At 37.9% G+C, this 6098-nt stretch overlaps 1 protein-coding gene across 1 annotated transcript in view; it reads left to right on the plus strand.

Annotated features, from left to right (window-relative positions):
* Window positions 1-6098, plus strand: part of LOC106524248 (acid-sensing ion channel 1) — a gene marked incomplete in the record, with an annotated part of 118048 nt that overhangs the window by 94022 nt on the left and 17928 nt on the right.

The following is a 6098-nucleotide window of genomic DNA, read 5'->3' on the forward strand; positions in this document are numbered from 1 at the left end:
TCCTTGTGTGTCGGGTAGTATAAAAATATATATACAAGGTAAATTCTAAAATCCTAAATTGCCAGGAGGGATACCTGGCTGGCACCCCTACAAAATAAAAGTAAACTAAAAAATTAAATAAAAGGAGATACCTTGGAAACCGTCACAGAACATTATATGTTTTACTTCACACTAAGGTGCTGAAGGCAGAATTACTAGCTCAGAGCTCACACTGCAGGTCTTAATGCTCAAATTTGATGTTTTGAATAGTTTTTATTTTTATTTTTGCATGGTCGTTCACATAATGTAAATGTGACCATCGTCAGACTAAAACAGGAACAGTCCAGTGCCATGAAACATCCTGTACGCACAGAAGACATGATGTCACACACGGCACGCTGTATTTAAATACAGATGCTACACTCGTTAGGATGTGTGGATCAGGTCCGAGGTTGTTGTGCAATCAGAGCTGATTTAAATTATTACCTGACATGATTAATTCACCCAGTGTTTACATTTGATCTTGCCTCTTCCTGTCCACTCCGGTGCAGAATTGGTGTTTTATCTGAAACAAGAGCGACGTAGTGAAAGTAGAAGCAAACTCTAATGTGGATCCCGTCACGCTTGTATTGATGCAATCCAACATTGGTGTTTGTACCGTTACTGTCATTTGTTGCTGTGGTTTCTGTGTGTGTATGTGAGAGAAAATGAACTGCTTTGACCAACACTGCTGCAGTCTGAGCACCACTAATTTACACCTCTTTGATCTGTGTGAAAAATCAAAGGTGAATTAAGGTGACTTCATGAGGACAACTTCAAAAAAAGAGAAGGTGCCAAATGATGTGTAGGAGTGCTTTTTTTCCTGGTTTTCTGATTTTGTTTTTTTTTCGCTAAGTCTTGCATGTATTTTCTTTATTTTGACATTGAGTGACTTGAGGTTTATCAGAGACCCAAAACAATCTGTATTCTGGAAATCATTTTTACCTCAAAACACCAAATATTTAGCTTCTGGCTGCAAACCCACTGCCTATTCTTTATTTTCCCTTTAAAAGTGTCTTTCTGTTCCACCCAGACTGGTTATTAGTGTGGTGAGTCAGCTATTCATTCAGAGCCTAATGGTTGGGGAGTGTGGTTTAGCTTTGTGAGGTTTTAATCTGAAGCTTGGTTCTGCTAACATGAGTGATTGGACTCTAAGGCTGCTTTCAAAACTGCCCTATAAATACTACAGACAAACCAAAAACAGTATTTATTACGCATTGTTTTACCTAATGTACAAAATTAAATTATATTCATTTTGCCAGGCAAGGCTGATCTGCAGTGTTCTGTTTGGTTTAATGATCTCTTGGCCCAGTTTCCTGGTGTTTCTGTTATTTTATTTAGAAAACATGTTTCTGTCTATGACTGGCACATATGTGTCGCTGCATCCTCCATAAACGTCATGACTGGATTACCACTGTAGGAAAGAGCGAGGTTTGTAGCATAGATTGTTTTCCTGAAGCTATTAGTTTTAACAAGGAAAATCTCCTCCCTCCATTCTGCTCTTAGTCCTTCAAGTTTGAGCTGCCCTTCACAGTTTTCTCACCCTGTCAAACTCAACTTATTATTAGTTCTGACGTCACTGCTCTGGTCCAACGTGACAACTTTTTATTTTTTGTTTTGTTTTTTTACTTGTGTTCAGACTGATATCTGAATCCACACAGAGCTTTTTGCCACCATGTATAGGTGTAGTTGAACACAAATCACACTAAGTAAGCCTTCAAGGCTGTTATTACGGTCCAGATCATCATCCATCCTGAAAGCACACAATTAGCTGGTAGAAAAATTGTGACCCAGCAGTTTAAATTTCCCTTGTCTGCAGTTTTGCCACAAACAGCTGGTAATGATCCCTCCATTTAGCCACAGTCTTGTTGCAGTTTATTCACTGAACTGTCACAGGTTGGGGAGAAGAACATTACACAATATTTCACTGACACAGACTGGTGAAAACCCTGTTGAGCTCAGTATTTCCCCAGTCGTTTGTGTTTTTGTTTTCTGAAAAAATAAATTACAGGTATTTAATCTCAAAGAGGAAATCATAGATTTAGTCTTACAGCATTAAAATGCCAATTAAAAGTCATATTTTGCTAGATTTATTATGTAAATTTAACATCTGGTATGCCTAGAAGGACTGAATATCACCCACCATATTTTATGCCAGAGTTTCATCTTTTGATGAAAAAAAATTACACTGTTTTAAAATTTTTGCTCCAACTTTCAAAAAGAGCATTACTGTATGTCTGATCTGGACAACACATACTCAGTGGATGTTTTTGTAAATGACTCTCGGCCAATTCCAGATCAAACTGAAGTTAGAAATTTAAAGCATTTTTTGTACTTTAAGGTTCAGTTGATTGTGGCAGACATCTTGAATCAGGAAGACTCCAAAAGTTGATCAGTTGTAGATGTATAATGAACGTTTTCTGAATTACAGTGAAAATCATGATTTTAAGCTGAAGTTGGGTTAAAATAGAAGCATATGGTGGTTAGATATTGTGAAACATATGGTGTCTACAAAAATAGTAAAAAGATGAAAATCGTCTCCTGTTGAGGTTGTGATCTTTTGACCCTCTGATGACATCATCATGTGCATAAATGTTTAATAAAATGTTGTTTTAATAGAAGAGATAATCAATACCAACCTGCTGATACCTTGTTTATAAAATTTGGTTGGTTTATAGCAAAGTTGATGGCAGTTAAGTTTTCTGTTCTCCTGATTTTGATTGTCACAGTGCAAAAGGGGTGTGGTCATAAAGTGGTCCCTGGAAAGTAGTGAGATCCAACTTTTTTTGTTAAAGGGGCAATATTATGTGTTTCTCAGACATATATTTAAAAACTATATCATAATAAAGTATCTATGTCACCTTTAGCTGTTATTAAAATGCTGTTTTTTATGTTTAAATACAAAATAAACTTATCTTCTCATCACTTCCTCTTCTAAGCGCCTTGAAATTGGCCTCTGTCTCTTTAAGAACCTCCTTCTGCTTCTGTCCCGTAAGTTTCGGTCGGGGGTGGTGGTCGCTCATGCGCTATAATTCATTTTACTTGGCATCTGAAAATACATTTCCTCAAAGGTATTTTGAATCTGAAAAGAGCTTCACTGAGTGAGCAGTAGTGTTAAGAGCAGCAGACAGTTTAAGTTTCACTTTCACTTTGCTCTGTTACTGCCGAGAGCCGGCAGGAGTCATGGGCGGGGGGTGTGGATGGGAGGAGTGGGGAGGTGTGCTCCGTGATGAGGAAGCTTGGCTTAAAGACACGTCCCAGGCGTTTCTGGTCCCCACCTGTCGTTTTGCTCCTCAGCATGGCTTCCTAAAAACACTGCAGGATTTCTCAAACATGCATGAATGAGTCAAAGCAAGGCTTTGGGCATGTTTTTTATGAGAGTACAACATTATAACATGATATAAAACTCAAAACAGTTGATTTTACATGATGTTGCCCCTTTAACATGCTATTTCTGAAAGAGTGGACCTTAGGATACATAAAAATTCTAGAGAAATTCAGTAGTAGTTGGGAGTGTGACTCACTCTAGCCCATGGACTATAGTGCTTGTGCTTGCATTTTGTCAAAGTTTTTGATTTTAGGGCCCAGTATGCTCCATCCAAAGTCAAACAGTCAAATCGCAGCCATGTGATTGCTGGTCACTTCACACTCTGCTGTACACGTCACGTCATGCTGGAGTCCACACTCCAGAACAAGAAAACATAATAACCTCCACTCCAGTATGTGCCTTTACTTTGGCCACTAATCAGTCACACTTAAAGCGCCACACATTCCTGTGTACATCTGTGTTATCTTCATCCAGGAGTTTTTGGCCAATTGACTCTTTATAAGTGTCTTCTTGCAGATAAAACATTCGGTTTCTGGTAGTTCTCCTGGGGGCTTTTGACAAGTAGGGATAGAAGACTCAAAGTTGAAAACAAAATGATGCAATTTTCATCATGCAACTTCAATGAGAGCGGACATTGCAGGTTCGGCTGGACCACGCATAGACCTTTAGCAGTAACATCAGAAAGCCTCTCAAATACAATAATTAGATAATTTTCTTGTTTCCCTTCAAAACTTCTACATTTTAAGTCTTTGAGTTTATTGTTTCTGGACATCCAACAAGCTGTCTTGTCTTATATTGTATAACTTGGTGTAGCAGGCTGAGCAGAAAGACCCATTGATATCCAGCCTTTATCTTTTACCTGCGTCTTCCTTTCAGGGTCACTGGTGCTCATATCCAGCAGTTGCTGTGTGAGAGGCGAGCTACACTCTGGAAGTTCATCACAGCCCAATGTCATGTAAAAATAACTCCTGTTTAAAATGTATACATGTTGCATCAAAGTGTCAGCAGCATGGCTATAAACTACATTTTATTAATATGATTTGTTTCTTTCATCCTTATCGATGTGTAAATGAAAGCAGTAAAGTGAGAAATGTTCCTGTTTTTCAGGCTCAAATTGATTAAATGACTGTTTTTGGTTGTAGAGCATTGTTTTGGCATGTTTTTGCTTTTGTTTGTTCAGGAGTGTGTGTTGCTCACAGTTGGTGGTTCTGTGCTTTGTTTTCCCAGTGGTGGCTGTTTAAACACGCTGCCTAATATCAGAGAAAGTGATTGCACTTTACAAAGACAGCTTTCAAAGTCTTAAAAACCCATCCTCATTAAACAGGAGAGCACTAATGGATTGAACGTAACCTGCTGAGACGCCCTTTAGCCGGTCGCGGGCTGCAAGGTTGTATTAAGACTCTTAATAAATGGATGGTAAAGTGCATGGATGTGTCGTTTCGAGATTCCCTCAAACTTTGACGTGCTTATAAAAACAGATATGCATAATTATGTGCATAATGATTTGTTACCGCTGAGCTCTGGTGAGTGCTTTTTCAGCACACTTGGAAATTCAGTGTGAGTGACAGCTTTATTGATCACAGAACCGTGAATATTCAAGTCTGTTTAAATTGTACGAAGCAGTAAATTATCAGGAGATATGATCAAGGAGTTGTTTCAACTTCTAAATAAAAATGTTACAGAATTTCACTTTGTCTTTCATGTAAAACGTGTTTTCTCTTCTATGGTTCCTGTTGACAAAAACTTTTTCTTATGTAATATAATTCTGTAATTTATCCACCGTAACAAACAGCTGAGAAAAACTGCCACCTTGGCATCAGCTCAGCCCAGTATCAATCATGCTGCTGGGGAACACCGTGCACCTCTCATCTACATGATTTAACATTTGGCCAACGATTGATTTATTTATGAAGCGCAGCCGCTGGATGAGCTCACATATATAAATTCTTACATTTGTGGAGCGCGGGCAGAGTTTCCTCTCTGACAGATGTTCAGTCAGATGTCAGTTTGTCTGGGATCAATAAGAGCAAACGGCTGAGTAGTGGGTGCCAGATCAGCAGGTCAAGGATAATAGGAGGGGGGATGGTAGTGCAGTGTTTAGTGGATGATTTTTAGACATCATGGCGTCATGACCCAAAGGATATCCAGAGTCAATCTGTCAGTCAATCCACCACTTCGAACCAGACTGACAGACTGACCTTTGGCGGGACTGTTATATCTTGTGATGCATACCATATCTCGGTAAGAGATGAAAATAACATTTGATATTTGTGACCGATCACATCGAAACGAGGATTAAGTCCAAAAGTGGAATGTGGCAAAATAGGCAAATATAGTTTTTTGATTAAAATGTTAACAAAAAATTGCATTTTGTCAAAAATATAATGAATAAAAGCCTTATTAATGTATCATTTGAATGAACTGAAATATAATCATGAAACAAAATTCTGAAGCACTTTTTTGAGCAGTAGAAACAAAAAAAACAGATTTTGAGGAAAAACACCTTAAAATTTTGAGATTTTCCCTGTGAGCTAGCAAAGTTTTGTTTGTTTTAGCTGGGAAATCTCAATACTCAAATATAATTTGAGGTTTCCTCTTTATAAAGACATCAAAAATTCCTCATTAAAATGACATAAAATTTGGATTCAGACCAAATATTTACAGCGGGTAAAATAAGTATTGAACCATTGTCACAAATTTTCTCAGTAAATATATTAGAGGTGCTAATGACATGAAATTTTCACCAGATGTC

This window comes from Austrofundulus limnaeus, unplaced genomic scaffold (genome assembly GCF_001266775.1).
Source record: "Austrofundulus limnaeus strain Quisiro unplaced genomic scaffold, Austrofundulus_limnaeus-1.0 Scaffold180, whole genome shotgun sequence".
NCBI classification, from domain to species: domain Eukaryota; kingdom Metazoa; phylum Chordata; class Actinopteri; order Cyprinodontiformes; family Rivulidae; genus Austrofundulus; species Austrofundulus limnaeus.